Consider the following 16959-nt stretch of genomic DNA (forward strand, 5'->3'; position numbering starts at 1 on the left):
GATTTTCACATACAAATATTGAAGATCTTTGCTCCTTCTCAACTCTGTGGTAATGTTATTTTCATAAAATACAACCAATAGTACATTAATGTTAAATCTTACTTGTGAAAAGTAATCCCCCGATTCCTATTTTCAACAGTCCGCTCATTTGAGCAGGAAAACGCTGAACACCAGCCCGGCATCTTTGTTTTCTACCTGTCAACTGTCAGTTTAGGCTGTTCGCCGGCTCCTCATCACCACTTCAAGATGCAATTTGCTCGCGTCACAGCAACCAATACTGCGTGTACTTACAAGATGTCTGTGGTTATAACATAATTTCAAACACAGGAATATGTTGCGTCCACTGCAGTTTGCCACCTTATTCATACTTTTTGTCAAGTGATTTTTTTAAGCAGGGTTGCATGAGGTACCTAAACATAACGTTACGTTAGTCAATGTATCACACACAGTAACATAACGTTAGACAACGGTCAGCAGCACAGCATATTTTAGCCACCTACAAAAAGACAAACATAGTCAAATAAAGGTCAATTAAAATGTATACTATATTAAGAATATGTGTACATATTGCATAGGGCCCTGACATCTAAAAACTACAATTCTGTTCATTGTTATGTTCATGTATTTGTTATGTTTTTCATGTGTACGCACACATAAACACACATACAGTATGAGATGAGATCAATGAGATAAGGTAAGAACAGAATAGAAACTGCTGTGGAACTAGTTACAATGCAATATGCCATGGAAATACAATGTTAACACTTTTGTACAAATAAGTACAGTTGCACTTGTTTTTGCAAATGTGTTTATTCTGTAAAGGAATGAGTTAAATGTTTAAAATTGTTTAAACTATTAAAATGACTGGTTAATAGTGCTATTATGAATTGCAATGTCAGTACTATTTTTTTTCCTGCTATTTCAAATGCACTTGTTTTAATAAATAAATACAGCGGTTTAAAAGCATACACAATCTGTGTAAAAATATTAGTCTGTGGTTAAAAGGACTTGAAAGGACTCGAAACTCAAAATGCAGGACTTGTGACTTGACTTGAGACTTTCCAGTCTTGACTTTGGACTTGACTCGGGACTTGCCTGTCTTGACTCGGGACTTGACTCGAGACTTGAGGGCAAAGACTTGAGACTTACTTGTGACTTGCAAAGCAATGACTTGGTCCCACCTCTGGTGGTTAGCATAGCTGCCTTCCAAGATGTAGACCCGGTTTTGATTCCCAGCTAATGCATGGTTTGAGTTATTTTGGCAATATTCAGTCAGTTGAAAGTTGTTATTTAACTATTGATCAGCAAAAAAACCCAGATATAGCAGTTAATTGTCAATGGTGTAATTCAGATTTTAAAATTTCAAGGCAAAAATCTTCCAAGGACTGGGCATTGGTGGTATAGTGCTTAGCACAGCTGCCTTCCAAGCAGTTGACCTGGGTTCGATTGCCAGCCAACGCATTGATTTTGGCAATTTCTATTCAGTTGAAAGTTGTTATTTACCTATTGATCAGCAAAAAACCCAGAGATAGCAGCCAATTTCCAACGGCTTATTTTATACTTCAGAGTTTCGAGGCAAAAATTATCCAAGGACCAGGCATTGGTGGTATAGTGGCTAGCATAGCTGCCTTCCCGGCTAATGCAAGGCGTGCGGTCTTTTGGCAATGTCCAGTCAGTTGAAAGTGGCTTTTTATTTTTTGATCAGCAACAAACCCAGAGATAGCAGCCAATTTTCAATGGTTTATTTCAGACTTTAAAATTTCAAGGCAAAAATCATTCAAGGACTAAGCATTGGTAGTATAGTGGTTAGCATAGCTGCCTTCCAAGCAGTTGACCTGGGTTAGATTCCCAGCCAATGCATGGCTTTTGGTATTTTGGCAATATTCAGTCAGTTGAAAGTTGTTATTTAACTTTTGATCAGCAAAAAGCCCAGAGATGGCAGCCAATTTCCAATAGTTTATTTAAGATTTTAGAATTTCAAGGATAAAACTTATGCAAGGACTAAGCATTGGTGGTATAGTGGTTAGCATAGCTGCCTTCCAAGCAGTTGACCTGGGTTCGATTCCCAGCCAATGCATTGATTGCGGTATTCTGGCAATTTCCATTCAGTTGAAAGTTGTTATTTACCTATTGATCAGCAAAAAACCCAGGGATAGCAGCCAATTTCCAATGGCTTACTTCATACTTCAGAATTTCGAGGCAAAAATCATTCAAGGACTAAGCATTGGTAGTATAGTGGTTAGCATAGCTGCCTTCCAAGCAGTTGACCTGGGTTAGATTCCCAGCCAATGCATGGCTTGTGGTATTTTGGCAATATTCAGTCAGTTGAAAGTTGTTATTTAACTATTGATCAGCAAAAAACCCTGAGATGGCAGCCAATTTCTAATAAAATATATAAGATTTTAGAATTTCAAGGATAAAAATTATACAAGGACTAAGCATTGGTGGTATAGTGGTAAGCATAGCTGCCTTCCAAGCAGTTGACCTGGGTTTGATTCCCAGCCAATGCATGGCTTGTGGTATTCTGGCAATTTCCATTCAGTTGAAAGTTATTATTTAACTATTGATCAGCAAAAAACCCAGAGATAGTAGCCAATTTCCAACGGCTTATTTTATACTTCAGAATTTCGAGGCAAAAATTATCCAAGGACCAGGCATTGGTGGTATAGTGGCGAGCATAGCTGCCGTCCAAGCAGTTGACCTGGGTTCAGTTCCCGGCTAATGCATGGCGTGCGGTATTTTGGCAATGTCCAGTCAGTTGAAAGTTGATTTTTATTTTTTGATCAGCAAAAAACCCAGCGATAACTAATTTTCAATGGTTTATTTAAGATTTTAGAATTTCTAGGATAAAAAATATCTAATGACTAAGCATTGGTGGTATAGTGGTAAGCATAGCTGCCTTCCAAGCAGTTGACCTGGGTTCGATTCCCAGCCAATGCATGGCTTGTGGTATTCTGGCAATTTCAATTCAGTTGAAAGTTGTTATTTAACTATTGATCAGCAAAAAACCCAGAGATAGCAGCCAATTTCCAACGGCTTATTTATACTTCAGAATTTCGAGGCAAAAATTATCCAAGGGCCAGGCATTGGTGGTATAGCGGCTAGCATAACTGCCTTCCAAGCAGTTGACCTGGGTTCAATTCCCGGCTAATGCATGGCGTGCGGTATTTTGGCAATGTCCAGTCAGTTGAAAGTTGCTTTTTATTTTTTAATCAGCAACAAACCCAGAGATAGCAGCCAATTTTCAATGGTTTATTTCAGACTTTAAAATTTCAAGGCAAAAATCATTCAAGGACTAAGCATTGGTAGTATAGTGGTTAGCATAGCTGCCTTCCAAGCAGTTGACCTGAGTTAGATTCCCAGCCAATGCATGGCTTGTGGTATTTTGGCAATATTCAGTCAGTTGAAAGTTGTTATTTAACTTTTGATCAGCAACAAAACCCAGAGATGGCAGCCAATTTCCAATAGTGTATTTAAGATTTTAGAATTTCAAGGATAAAACTTATACAAGGACTAAGCATTGGTGGTATAGTGGTTAGCATAGCTGCCTTCCAAGCAGTTGACCTGGGTTCGATTCCCAGCCAATGCATTGATTGCGGTATTCTGGCAATTTCCATTCAGTTGAAAGTTGCTATTTACCTATTGATCAGCAAAAAACCCAGAGATAGCAGCCAATTTCCAACAGCTTATTTTATACTTCAGAATTTCGAGGCAAAAATTGTCCAAAGACCAGGCATTGGTGGTATAGTGGCTAACATAACTGCCTTCCAAGCAGTTGATCTGGGTTCAATTCCCGGCCAATGCATGGCGTGCGGTATTTTGGCAATGTCCAGTCAGTTGAAAGTTGCTTTTTATTTTTTGATCAGCAACAAACCCAGAGATAGCAGCCAATTTTCAATGGTTTATTTCAGACTTTAAAATTTCAAGGCAAAAATCATTCAAGGACTAAGCATTGGTAGTATAGTGGTTAGCATAGCTGCCTTCCAAGCAGTTGACCTGGGTTAGATTCCCAGCCAATGCATGGCTTGTGGTATTTTGGCAATATTCAGTCAGTTGAAAGTTGTTATTTAACTTTTGATCAGCAAAAAACCCAGAGATGGCAGCCAATTTCCAATAGTTTATTTAAGATTTTAGAATTTCAAGGATAAAACTTATGAAAGGACTAAGCATTGGTGGTATAGTGGTTAGCATAGCTGCCTTCCAAGCAGTTGACCTGGGTTCGATTCCCAGCCAATGCATTGATTGCGGTATTCTGGCAATTTCCATTCAGTTGAAAGTTGTTATTTACCTATTGATCAGCAAAAAACCCAGAGATAGCAGCCAATTTCCAATGGCTTACTTTATACTTCAGAATTTCGAGGCAAAAATTGTCCAAAGACCAGGCATTGGTGGTAAAGTGTATTGGCAGCCAATTTTCAATGTTTTATTTCAGACTTTAAAATTTCAAGGCAAAAATCATTCAAGGACTAAGCATTGGTAGTATAGTGGTTAGCATAGCTGCCTTCCAAGCAGTTGACCTGGGTTAGATTCCCAGCCAATGCATGGCTTGTAGTATTTTGGCAATATTCAGTCAGTTGAAAGTTGTTATTTAACTATTGATCAGCAAAAAACCCTGAGATGGCAGCCAATTTCTAATAAAATATATAAGATTTTAGAATTTCAAGGATAAAAATTATCCAAGGACTAAGCATTGGTGGTATAGTGGTAAGCATAGCTGCCTTCCAAGCAGTTGACCTGGGTTCAGTTCCCGGCTAATGCATGGCGTGCGGTATTTTGGCAATGTCCAGTCAGTTGAAAGTTGATTTTTATTTTTTGATCAGCAAAAAACCCAGCGATAACTAATTTTCAATGGTTTATTTAAGATTTTAGAATTTCTAGGATAAAAAATATCTAATGACTAAGCATTGGTGGTATAGTGGTAAGCATAGCTGCCTTCCAAGCAGTTGACCTGGGTTCGATTCCCAGCCAATGCATGGCCTGTGGTATTCTGGCAATTTCCATTCAGTTGAAAGTTGTTATTTAACTATTGATCAGCAAAAAACCCAGAGATAGCAGCCAATTTCCAATGGCTTATTTTATACTTCAGAATTTCGAGGCAAAAATTATCCAAGGACCAGGCATTGGTGGTATAGGAGCTAGCATAGCTGCCTTCCAAGCAGTTGACCTGGGTTCGATTCCCAGCCAATGCATGGCTTGTGGTATTCTGGCAATTTCAATTCAGTTGAAAGTTGTTATTTAACTATTGATCAGCAAAAAACCCAGAGATAGCAGCCAATTTCCAACGGCTTATTTATACTTCAGAATTTCGAGGCAAAAATTATCCAAGGACCAGGCATTGGTGGTATAGTGGTAAGCATAGCTGCCTTCCAAGCAGTTGACCTGGGTTCGATTCCCAGCCAATGCATGGCCTGTGGTATTCTGGCAATTTCCATTCAGTTGAAAGTTGTTATTTAACTATTGATCAGCAATTTTCAATGTTTTATTTCAGACTTTAAAATTTCAAGGCAAAAAGCATTCAAGGACTAAGCATTGGTAGTATAGTGGTTAGCATAGCTGCCTTCCAAGCAGTTGACCTGGGTTAGATTCCCAGCCAATGCATGGCTTTTGGTATTTTGGCAATATTCAGTCAGTTGAAAGTTGTTATTTAACTTTTGATCAGCAAAAAGCCCAGAGATGGCAGCCAATTTCAAAAAGTTTATTTAAGATTTTAGAATTTCAAGGATAAAACTTATACAAGGACTGAGCATTGGTGGTATAGTGGTTAGCATAGCTGCCTTCCAAGCAGTTGACCTGGGTTCGATTCCCAGCCAATGCATTGATTGCGGTATTCTGGCAATTTCCATTCAGTTGAAAGTTGTTATTTACCTATTGATCAGCAAAAAACCCAGAGATAGCAGCCAATTTCCAATGGCTTACTTTATACTTCAGAATTTCGAGGCAAAAATCATTCAAGGACTAAGCATTGGTAGTATAGTGGTTAGCATAGCTGCCTTCCAAGCAGTTGACCTGGGTTAGATTCCCAGCCAATGCATGGCTTGTAGTATTTTGGCAATATTCAGTCAGTTGAAAGTTGTTATTTAACTATTGATCAGCAAAAAACCCTGAGATGGCAGCCAATTTCTAATAAAATATATAAGATTTTAGAATTTCAAGGATAAAAATTATCCAAGGACTAAGCATTGGTGGTATAGTGGTAAGCATAGCTGCCTTCCAAGCAGTTGACCTGGGTTCAGTTCCCGGCTAATGCATGGCGTGCGGTATTTTGGCAATGTCCAGTCAGTTGAAAGTTGATTTTTATTTTTTGATCAGCAAAAAACCCAGCGATAACTAATTTTCAATGGTCTATTTAAGATTTTAGAATTTCTAGGATAAAAAATATCTAATGACTAAGCATTGGTGGTATAGTGGTAAGCATAGCTGCCTTCCAAGCAGTTGACCTGGGTTCGATTCCCAGCCAATGCATGGCCTGTGGTATTCTGGCAATTTCCATTCAGTTGAAAGTTGTTATTTAACTATTGATCAGCAAAAAACCCAGAGATAGCAGCCAATTTCCAACGGCTTATTTTATACTTCAGAATTTCGAGGCAAAAATTATCCAAGGACCAGGCATTGGTGGTATAGGAGCTAGCATAGCTGCCTTCCAAGCAGTTGACCTGGGTTCGATTCCCAGCCAATGCATGGCTTGTGGTATTCTGGCAATTTCCATTCAGTTGAAAGTTGTTATTTAACTATTGATCAGCAATTTTCAATGGTTTATTTCAGACTTTAAAATTTCAAGGCAAAAATCATTCAAGGACTAAGCATTGGTAGTATAGTGGTTAGCATAGCTGCCTTCCAAAAAGTTGACCTGAGTTAGATTCCCAGCCAATGCATGGCTTGTGGTATTTTGGCAATATTCAGTCAGTTGAAAGTTGTTATTTAACTTTTGATCAGCAACAAAACCCAGAGATGGCAGCCAATTTCCAATAGTGTATTTAAGATTTTAGAATTTCAAGGATAAAACTTATACAAGGACTAAGCATTGGTAGTATAGTGGTTAGCATAGCTGCCTTCCAAGCAGATGACCTGTGTTAGATTCCCAGCCAATGCATGGCTTGTGGTATTTTGGCAATATTCAGTCAGTTGAAAGTTGTTATTTAACTTTTGATCAGCAAAAAACCCTGTGATGGCAGCCAATTTCTAATAAAATATTTAAGATTTTAGAATTACAAGGATAAAAATTAACCAAAGCCTAAGCATTGGTGGTATAGTGGTAAGCATAGCTGCCTTCCAAGCAGTTGACCTGGGTTCGATTCCCAGCCAATGCATGGCTTGTGGTATTCTGGCAATTTCCAGCAAAAAGCCCAGAGATAGCAGCCAATTTCCAACGGCTTATTTATACTTCAGAATTTCGAGGCAACAATTATCCAAGGGCCAGGCATTGGTGGTATTTCAAGGATAAAACTTATGCAAGGACTAAGCATTGGTGGTATAGTGGTTAGCATAGCTGCCTTCCAAGCAGTTGACCTGGGTTCGATTCCCAGCCAATGCATGGCCTGTGGTATTCTGGCAATTTCCATTCCGTTGAAAGTTGTTATTTAACTATTGATCAGCAAAAAACCCAGAGATAGCAGCCAATTTCCAACGGCTTATTTTATACTTCAGAATTTCGAGGCAAAAATTATCCAAGGACCAGGCATTGGTGGTATAGTAGCTAGCATAGCTGCCTTCCAAGCAGTTGACCTGGGTTCGATTCCCAGCCAATGCATGGCTTGTGATATTCTGGCAATTTCAATTCAGTTGAAAGTTCATTTTTATTTTTTGATCAGCAAAAAACCCAGCGATAACTCATTTTCAATGGTTTATTTAAGATTTTAGAATTTCTAGGATAAAAAATATCTAATGACTAAGCATTGGTGGTATAGTGGTAAGCATAGCTGCCTTCCAAGCAGTTGACCTGCCAATGCATGGCATAGCTGCCTTCCAAGCAGTTGACCTGGGTTCGATTCCCAGCCAATGCATTGATTGCGGTATTCTGGCAATTTCCATTCAGTTGAAAGTTGTTATTTACCTATTGATCAGCAAAAAACCCAGACATAGCAGCCAATTTCCAACAGCTTATTTTATACTTCAGAATTTCGAGGCAAAAATTGTCCAAAGACCAGGCATTGGTGGTATAGTGGCTAACATAACTGCCTTCCAAGCAGTTGATCTGGGTTCAATTCCCGGCCAATGCATGGCTTGTGGTATTTTGGCAATATTCAGTCAGTTAAAAGTTGTTATTTAACTATTGATCAGCAAAAAACCCTGAGATGGCAGCCAATTTCTAATAAAATATTTAAGATTTTAGAATTACAAGGATAAAAATTAACCAAAGCCTAAGCATTGGTGGTATAGTGGTAAGCATAGCTGCCTTCCAAGCAGTTGACCTGGGTTCGATTCCCAGCCAATGCATGGCTTGTGGTATTCTGGCAATTTCCAGCAAAAAGCCCAGAGATAGCAGCCAATTTCCAACGGCTTATTTTATACTTCAGAATTTCGAGGCAAAAATTATCCAAGGACCAGGCATTGGTGGTATAGTGGCTAGCATAACTGCCTTCCAAGCAGTTGACCTGGGTTCAATTCCCGGCCAATGCATGGCGTGCGGCATTTTGGCAATGTCCAGTCAGTTGAAAGTTGCTTTTTATTTTTTGATCAGCAACAAACCCAGAGATAGCAGGCAATTGTCAATGGTTTATCTCAGACTTTAAAATTTCAAAGCAAAAATCATTCAAGGACTAAGCATTGGTAGTATAGTGGTTAGCATAGCTGCCTTCCAAGCAGTTGACCTGTGTTAGATTCCCAGCCAATGCATGGCTTGTGGTATTTTGGCAATATTCAGTCAGTTGAAAGTTGTTATTTAACAATTGATCAGCAAAAAACCCTGAGATGGCAGCCAATTTCTAATAAAATATTTAAGATTTTAGAATTACAAGAATAAAAATTAACCAAAGCCTAAGCATTGGTGGTATAGTGGTAAGCATAGCTGCCTTCCAAGCAGTTGACCTGGGTTCGATTCCCAGCCAATGCATGGCTTGTGGTATTCTGGCAATTTCCAGCAAAAAGCCCAGAGATAGCAGCCAATTTCCAACGGCTTATTTTATACTTCAGAATTTCGAGGCAAAAATTATCCAAGGACCAGGCATTGGTGGTATAGTGGCTAGCATAACTGCCTTCCAAGCAGTTGACCTGGGTTCAATTCCCGGCCAATGCATGGCGTGCGGCATTTTGGCAATGTCCAGTCAGTTGAAAGTTGCTTTTTATTTTTTGATCAGCAACAAACCCAGAGATAGCAGCCAATTGTCAATGGTTTATCTCAGACTTTAAAATTTCAAGGCAAAAATCATTCAAGGACTAAGCATTGGTAGTATAGTGGTTAGCATAGCTGCCTTCCAAGCAGTTGACCTGTGTTAGATTCCCAGCCAATGCATGGCTTGTGGTATTTTGGCAATATTCAGTCAGTTGAAAGTTGTTATTTAACTATTGATCAGCAAAAAACCCTGAGATGGCAGCCAATTCCTAATAAAATATTTAAGATTTTAGTATTTCAAGGAAAACAATTATTAAAGGACTAAGCATTGGTGGTATAGTGGTAAGCATAGCTGCCTTCAAAGCAGTTGACTTGGGTTTGATTCCCAGCCAATGCATGGCTTGTGGTATTCTGGCAATTTTCATTCAGTTGAAAGTTGTTATTTAACTATTGATCAGCAAAAAACCCAGAGATAGCAGCCAATTTCCAGCGGCTTATTTTATACTTCAGAATTTCGAGGCAAAAATTAACCTAGGACCAGGCATTGGTGGTATAGTGGCTAGCATAACTGCCTTCCAAGCAGTTTACCTGGGTTCAATTCCCGGCCAATGCATGGCGTGCGGTATTTTGGCAATGTCCAGTCAGTTGAAAGTTGCTTTTTATTTTAGAGATGGCAGCCAATTTTCAATGGTTTATTTCAGACTTTCAAATTTCAATGCAAAAATTATTCAAGGACTAAGCATTGGTAGTATAGTGGTTAGCATAGCTGCCTTCCAAGCAGTTGACCTGGGTTAGATTCCCAGCCAATGCCTGGCTTGTGGTATTTTGGCAATATTCAGTCAGTTGAAAGTATTTATTTAACTATTGATCAGCAAAAAACCCAGAGATGGCAGCCAATTTCCAATAGTTTATTTAAGATTTTAGAATTTCAAGGATAAAAATTATCCAAGGACAAGGCATTGTTGGTATAGTGGTTAACATAGCTACCTTCCAAGCAGTTGACCTGGGTTCGATACCCAGCCAATGCTTTGATTTCGGTATTCTGGCAATTTCCATTCAGTTGAAAGTTGTTATTTACCTATTGATCAGCAAAAAACACAGAGATAGCAGCCAATTTCCAATGGCTTATTTTATACTTCAGAATTTCGAGGCAAAAATGATCCAAGGACCAGGCATTGGTGGTATAGTGGCTAGCATAACTGCCTTCTAACAGTTGACCTGGGTTCAATTCCCGGCCAATGCATGGCAGCCAATATCCAAAGGTCTATTTTAGATTTTAGAATTTCAAGCATAAAATCATTCAAGGACTAAGCATTGGTTGTATAGTGGTTAGCACAGCTGCCTGTTAAGCAGTTGACCTGGGTCCGATTCCCAGCCAATGCATGCTTGCAGCATTTTGCCAATGTCCAGTCCGTTGAAAGTTGTTTTTTAACTATTGATCAATAAAACCCCCAGAGATAGCAGCCAATTTCCAATGGTTTATTTAAGATTTTAGAATTTCAAAGAAAAATTATCCAAGGACCAGGCATTGGTGGTATAGTGGTTAGCAGAGGTGTGGACTCGAGTCACATGACTTGGACTCGAGTCAGACTCGAGTCATGAATTTGATGACTTTAGACTCGACTTGACAAAATGTAAAGAGACTTGCAACTCGACTTAGACTTTAACATCAATGACTTGTGACTTCACTTGGACTTGAGCCTTTTGACTTGACATGACTTGCTACTTTCCCCAAAACCTAAAGCTTAAAAAGTTATTTGGGAGCGCTCCGTTGCTTTCATTTTGTACGTGTCTGTCTATCAGCGTGTGTGCTGCGTGTCAGCGTGTGTGCTCTCAGTACAACAGCCAATCAAATTAGATCTACATTGTTTTCATCCCACAGCATGCAGCCAATCAAATTGCAGGACAACCAATGAACAAGAGTTGCCAAACAACGCGCCAGTGAGAAAGATTTATACCAAAGTTGGTTTCGTTCGGGTATAAAAACTACGACTTGGTCTACAAAAAACGAATTGCCGTATGCAAATCACGCAGTTCGAATATTACAGACGGAGACGCAACAACTTCCAACTTCGTTCGACATTTGAAGTTGCACAAAGAAGGGTAAGTTTTGAATATAAGCTAACGTTTATTGGCTAAGTAACATGACTTTTATTTGCTGTGTAGTTAAATCAGTGAGGCTGTAAACTCACTGCTAACGTCATAACCATAGACATCTTATAAGTAGACGCAGCATCGAGCGCTACTGCCTACTGGCGCAGACGAGACGCGGGGCCGCCATCTTGGAGTGGTGATCCGCTCCACTCAGTGCAATTCATTTGGCAGGAGCAATGAACTGTCAGCGCATTTACCGTATTTTCCGCACCATAAGGCGCCCCGTGTTATTAGCCGCACGTTTAATGAACGGCATATTTCAAAACTTTGTTTACCTATTAGCCGCCCCGTGCTATTAGCCGCACCTACGCTACGCTAAAGGGAATGTCAACAAAACAGTCAGATAGGTCAGTCAAACTTTAATAATATATTACAAACCAGCGTTCTAACAACTCTGTTCACTCCCAAAATGTAATGTGCAAATGTGCAATCACAAAAATAGTAACACTCAAAATAGTGCAGAGCAATAGCAACATCAATAACTCAACGTTGCTCATACGTTAGTGTCACGCAACACACAAAATAAACATTTAAAGCTCACTTTCTGAAGTTATTACTCATCTACAAATCCCTCGAATTATTCTTCTTCGGTGTGCTTCACTTGTTTTTTGACACCATCTGTGATGTGGACGCGCATGCAGTCGTAGATCAACAGGAACAGCGCTGCGTGAAAAAAGTCACCCGGTGTCTTCGCGTAAACGTCTATCAACCACTCGCTCATCTTTTCTTCATCCATCCATCCCTTCGAGTTAGCTTTTATGATGACGCCGGCTGGAAAGTTCTCTTTTGGCAAGGTCTTCCTTTTGAATATCACCATGGGTGGAAGTTTCTGGCCGTTAGCATGGCAAGCTAGAACCACAGTAGGACTTCTCATTCCCTGTGGTGCGAATATTCACCGTACGTGCTCCCGTTGTATCCACAGTGCGGTTCACATGAATATCAAAAGCCAGTGGAACCTTGTACGCGTGTCTCTTAGTAGGAGACATTTTGTTGTCTTTACAGAAAAACAAATGAAATTAAATATCCGCGAGCTTCTTCTTCTCCGGGGGCGGGTGCTCACCTTGGCGGTTGCTTACAGTAGAAGAAGAAGCGCTTCCTCTTCTATGGGGCGGTTGCTTACCGTAGAAGAAGAAGCGCTTCCTCTTTTACGGGGAAAAAAGATGGCGACTGTTTACCGTAGTTGCGAGACCTAAACCTTATGAAAATAAATATGAATATTAATCCATATATAAGGCGCACCGGGTTATTAGCCGCACTGTCTGCTTTTGACAAAAATTGTGGTTTTTAGGTGCGGCTTATGGTGCGGAAAATACGGTAATTCATTTTACCTCACTGAATACCACTCATTTTCACGCGCTTTTTTGTCATACGTGTAGCTATGATAACGGATACATGTTTTATTATTCATAGTTTGCTTAACAGTAATATAATATTCTTATATGCTATAAGTGACCAGACGTCCGAGATCAAAACTGGGAATATAAACCCAGAGAAGAGGGAAAAAACGGTCAGCTATTTTTAAGTTGAAGAAACAATATGATTACGTTATATATACATGCGTATATCCTACATAAACAATGTATGAATACATTAGATATCTATATATCTTATAGACTGTATCTCTGTTGCTGCAGCAGCAGAGAGTTTATTCTGTCTTGACACTTTGTATTGATATTTTGTATTACATTCTTCCCTTAAATGATAATGTTTACAGTGATTGTTATATATGTATTTTTTATGTATGTCGCTTTGGATAAAAGCGTCTGCCAAATACTTAAACATATATAAACACCTGAAACTCTTTATATCAGCTAAAACCACCAATCTGTTTCACTGGATTCAGAATAAAACCAAATGCTGTCCAACAATGTTAGTATTTGAATATTGTTACTTGAAGACTTATTCCTGGTTACAATTATACTGTTAAGAAAGTATTGTCTTATATTTTGCCTAAAATGAGAATGCATCATAATCAGTGGCGGCTGGTGAATTTTGTTTTAGGTGGGGCTGAAAGTTTGTAAACCAAACCCCTGTAGGGGCGTCATCCTCCCCCAGAAGATTTATTTGTGATTTTCACATACAAATATTGAAGATCTTTGCTCCTTCTCAACTCTGTGGTAATGTTATTTTCATAAAATACAACCAATAGTACATTAATGTTCAATCTTACTTGTGAAAAGTAATCCCCCGATTCCTATTTTCAACAGTCCGCTCATTTGAGCAGGAAAACGCTGAACACCAGCCCGGCATCTTTGTTTTCTACCTGTCAACTGTCAGTTTAGGCTGTTCGCCGGCTCCTCATCACCACTTCAAGATGCAATTTGCTCGCGTCACAGCAACCAATACTGCGTGTACTTACAAGATGTCTGTGGTTATAACATAATTTCAAACACAGGAATATGTTGCGTCCACTGCAGTTTGCCACCTTATTCATACTTTTTGTCAAGTGATTTTTTTAAGCAGGGTTGCATGAGGTACCTAAACATAACGTTACGTTAGTCAATGTATCACACACAGTAACATAACGTTAGACAACGGTCAGCAGCACAGCATATTTTAGCCACCTACAAAAAGACAAACATAGTCAAATAAAGGTCAATTAAAATGTATACTATATTAAGAATATGTGTACATATTGCATAGGGCCCTGACATCTAAAAACTACAATTCTGTTCATTGTTATGTTCATGTATTTGTTATGTTTTTCATGTGTACGCACACATAAACACACATACAGTATGAGATGAGATCAATGAGATAAGGTAAGAACAGAATAGAAACTGCTGTGGAACTAGTTACAATGCAATATGCCATGGAAATACAATGTTAACACTTTTGTACAAATAAGTACAGTTGCACTTGTTTTTGCAAATGTGTTTATTCTGTAAAGGAATGAGTTAAATGTTTAAAATTGTTTAAACTATTAAAATGACTGGTTAATAGTGCTATTATGAATTGCAATGTCAGTACTATTTTTTTTCCTGCTATTTCAAATGCACTTGTTTTAATAAATAAATACAGCGGTTTAAAAGCATACACAATCTGTGTAAAAATATTAGTCTGTGGTTAAAAGGACTTGAAAGGACTCGAAACTCAAAATGCAGGACTTGTGACTTGACTTGAGACTTTCCAGTCTTGACTTTGGACTTGACTCGGGACTTGCCTGTCTTGACTCGGGACTTGACTCGAGACTTGAGGGCAAAGACTTGAGACTTACTTGTGACTTGCAAAGCAATGACTTGGTCCCACCTCTGGTGGTTAGCATAGCTGCCTTCCAAGATGTAGACCCGGTTTTGATTCCCAGCTAATGCATGGTTTGAGTTATTTTGGCAATATTCAGTCAGTTGAAAGTTGTTATTTAACTATTGATCAGCAAAAAAACCCAGATATAGCAGTTAATTGTCAATGGTGTAATTCAGATTTTAAAATTTCAAGGCAAAAATCTTCCAAGGACTGGGCATTGGTGGTATAGTGCTTAGCACAGCTGCCTTCCAAGCAGTTGACCTGGGTTCGATTGCCAGCCAACGCATTGATTTTGGCAATTTCTATTCAGTTGAAAGTTGTTATTTACCTATTGATCAGCAAAAAACCCAGAGATAGCAGCCAATTTCCAACGGCTTATTTTATACTTCAGAGTTTCGAGGCAAAAATTATCCAAGGACCAGGCATTGGTGGTATAGTGGCTAGCATAGCTGCCTTCCCGGCTAATGCAAGGCGTGCGGTCTTTTGGCAATGTCCAGTCAGTTGAAAGTGGCTTTTTATTTTTTGATCAGCAACAAACCCAGAGATAGCAGCCAATTTTCAATGGTTTATTTCAGACTTTAAAATTTCAAGGCAAAAATCATTCAAGGACTAAGCATTGGTAGTATAGTGGTTAGCATAGCTGCCTTCCAAGCAGTTGACCTGGGTTAGATTCCCAGCCAATGCATGGCTTTTGGTATTTTGGCAATATTCAGTCAGTTGAAAGTTGTTATTTAACTTTTGATCAGCAAAAAGCCCAGAGATGGCAGCCAATTTCCAATAGTTTATTTAAGATTTTAGAATTTCAAGGATAAAACTTATGCAAGGACTAAGCATTGGTGGTATAGTGGTTAGCATAGCTGCCTTCCAAGCAGTTGACCTGGGTTCGATTCCCAGCCAATGCATTGATTGCGGTATTCTGGCAATTTCCATTCAGTTGAAAGTTGTTATTTACCTATTGATCAGCAAAAAACCCAGGGATAGCAGCCAATTTCCAATGGCTTACTTCATACTTCAGAATTTCGAGGCAAAAATCATTCAAGGACTAAGCATTGGTAGTATAGTGGTTAGCATAGCTGCCTTCCAAGCAGTTGACCTGGGTTAGATTCCCAGCCAATGCATGGCTTGTGGTATTTTGGCAATATTCAGTCAGTTGAAAGTTGTTATTTAACTTTTGATCAGCAAAAAACCCTGAGATGGCAGCCAATTTCTAATAAAATATATAAGATTTTAGAATTTCAAGGATAAAAATTATACAAGGACTAAGCATTGGTGGTATAGTGGTAAGCATAGCTGCCTTCCAAGCAGTTGACCTGGGTTTGATTCCCAGCCAATGCATGGCTTGTGGTATTCTGGCAATTTCCATTCAGTTGAAAGTTATTATTTAACTATTGATCAGCAAAAAACCCAGAGATAGTAGCCAATTTCCAACGGCTTATTTTATACTTCAGAATTTCGAGGCAAAAATTATCCAAGGACCAGGCATTGGTGGTATAGTGGCGAGCATAGCTGCCGTCCAAGCAGTTGACCTGGGTTCAGTTCCCGGCTAATGCATGGCGTGCGGTATTTTGGCAATGTCCAGTCAGTTGAAAGTTGATTTTTATTTTTTGATCAGCAAAAAACCCAGCGATAACTAATTTTCAATGGTTTATTTAAGATTTTAGAATTTCTAGGATAAAAAATATCTAATGACTAAGCATTGGTGGTATAGTGGTAAGCATAGCTGCCTTCCAAGCAGTTGACCTGGGTTCGATTCCCAGCCAATGCATGGCTTGTGGTATTCTGGCAATTTCAATTCAGTTGAAAGTTGTTATTTAACTATTGATCAGCAAAAAACCCAGAGATAGCAGCCAATTTCCAACGGCTTATTTATACTTCAGAATTTCGAGGCAAAAATTATCCAAGGGCCAGGCATTGGTGGTATAGCGGCTAGCATAACTGCCTTCCAAGCAGTTGACTTGGGTTCAATTCCCGGCTAATGCATGGCGTGCGGTATTTTGGCAATGTCCAGTCAGTTGAAAGTTGCTTTTTATTTTTTAATCAGCAACAAACCCAGAGATAGCAGCCAATTTTCAATGGTTTATTTCAGACTTTAAAATTTCAAGGCAAAAATCATTCAAGGACTAAGCATTGGTAGTATAGTGGTTAGCATAGCTGCCTTCCAAGCAGTTGACCTGAGTTAGATTCCCAGCCAATGCATGGCTTGTGGTATTTTGGCAATATTCAGTCAGTTGAAAGTTGTTATTTAACTTTTGATCAGCAACAAAACCCAGAGATGGCAGCCAATTTCCAATAGT

General features: G+C 39.1%; 16 non-coding genes across 16 annotated transcripts; all 16 read left to right on the plus strand.

The window, feature by feature from the left end:
- The first annotated feature begins 2005 nt into the window (after positions 1 to 2005).
- Positions 2006 to 2077, plus strand: trnag-ucc (transfer RNA glycine (anticodon UCC)). The gene has a single exon. It is a non-coding gene; the product is annotated as a tRNA-Gly (tRNA).
- Positions 2078 to 2438: 361 nt separating this feature from the next.
- trnag-ucc (transfer RNA glycine (anticodon UCC)) lies at positions 2439 to 2510 on the plus strand. The gene has a single exon. It is a non-coding gene; the product is annotated as a tRNA-Gly (tRNA).
- A 358-nt stretch (positions 2511 to 2868) lies between these two features.
- trnag-ucc (transfer RNA glycine (anticodon UCC)) lies at positions 2869 to 2940 on the plus strand. Its single transcript has one exon. It is a non-coding gene; the product is annotated as a tRNA-Gly (tRNA).
- A 577-nt stretch (positions 2941 to 3517) lies between these two features.
- trnag-ucc (transfer RNA glycine (anticodon UCC)) lies at positions 3518 to 3589 on the plus strand. The gene has a single exon. It is a non-coding gene; the product is annotated as a tRNA-Gly (tRNA).
- A 577-nt stretch (positions 3590 to 4166) lies between these two features.
- Positions 4167 to 4238, plus strand: trnag-ucc (transfer RNA glycine (anticodon UCC)). Its single transcript has one exon. It is a non-coding gene; the product is annotated as a tRNA-Gly (tRNA).
- Positions 4239 to 4901: 663 nt separating this feature from the next.
- trnag-ucc (transfer RNA glycine (anticodon UCC)) lies at positions 4902 to 4973 on the plus strand. The gene has a single exon. It is a non-coding gene; the product is annotated as a tRNA-Gly (tRNA).
- A 359-nt stretch (positions 4974 to 5332) lies between these two features.
- On the plus strand, positions 5333 to 5404 carry trnag-ucc (transfer RNA glycine (anticodon UCC)). Its single transcript has one exon. It is a non-coding gene; the product is annotated as a tRNA-Gly (tRNA).
- Positions 5405 to 5743: 339 nt separating this feature from the next.
- trnag-ucc (transfer RNA glycine (anticodon UCC)) lies at positions 5744 to 5815 on the plus strand. Its single transcript has one exon. It is a non-coding gene; the product is annotated as a tRNA-Gly (tRNA).
- A 575-nt stretch (positions 5816 to 6390) lies between these two features.
- On the plus strand, positions 6391 to 6462 carry trnag-ucc (transfer RNA glycine (anticodon UCC)). The gene has a single exon. It is a non-coding gene; the product is annotated as a tRNA-Gly (tRNA).
- Positions 6463 to 7235: 773 nt separating this feature from the next.
- Positions 7236 to 7307, plus strand: trnag-ucc (transfer RNA glycine (anticodon UCC)). Its single transcript has one exon. It is a non-coding gene; the product is annotated as a tRNA-Gly (tRNA).
- Positions 7308 to 7459: 152 nt separating this feature from the next.
- Positions 7460 to 7531, plus strand: trnag-ucc (transfer RNA glycine (anticodon UCC)). The gene has a single exon. It is a non-coding gene; the product is annotated as a tRNA-Gly (tRNA).
- Positions 7532 to 8361: 830 nt separating this feature from the next.
- On the plus strand, positions 8362 to 8433 carry trnag-ucc (transfer RNA glycine (anticodon UCC)). Its single transcript has one exon. It is a non-coding gene; the product is annotated as a tRNA-Gly (tRNA).
- Positions 8434 to 8977: 544 nt separating this feature from the next.
- Positions 8978 to 9049, plus strand: trnag-ucc (transfer RNA glycine (anticodon UCC)). Its single transcript has one exon. It is a non-coding gene; the product is annotated as a tRNA-Gly (tRNA).
- Positions 9050 to 15495: 6446 nt separating this feature from the next.
- trnag-ucc (transfer RNA glycine (anticodon UCC)) lies at positions 15496 to 15567 on the plus strand. The gene has a single exon. It is a non-coding gene; the product is annotated as a tRNA-Gly (tRNA).
- A 361-nt stretch (positions 15568 to 15928) lies between these two features.
- On the plus strand, positions 15929 to 16000 carry trnag-ucc (transfer RNA glycine (anticodon UCC)). The gene has a single exon. It is a non-coding gene; the product is annotated as a tRNA-Gly (tRNA).
- Positions 16001 to 16358: 358 nt separating this feature from the next.
- trnag-ucc (transfer RNA glycine (anticodon UCC)) lies at positions 16359 to 16430 on the plus strand. Its single transcript has one exon. It is a non-coding gene; the product is annotated as a tRNA-Gly (tRNA).
- The last annotated feature ends 529 nt before the right edge of the window (positions 16431 to 16959 follow it).

The sequence above is a fragment of the Entelurus aequoreus genome, linkage group LG04, assembly GCF_033978785.1.
Source record: "Entelurus aequoreus isolate RoL-2023_Sb linkage group LG04, RoL_Eaeq_v1.1, whole genome shotgun sequence".
NCBI lineage: Eukaryota > Metazoa > Chordata > Actinopteri > Syngnathiformes > Syngnathidae > Entelurus > Entelurus aequoreus.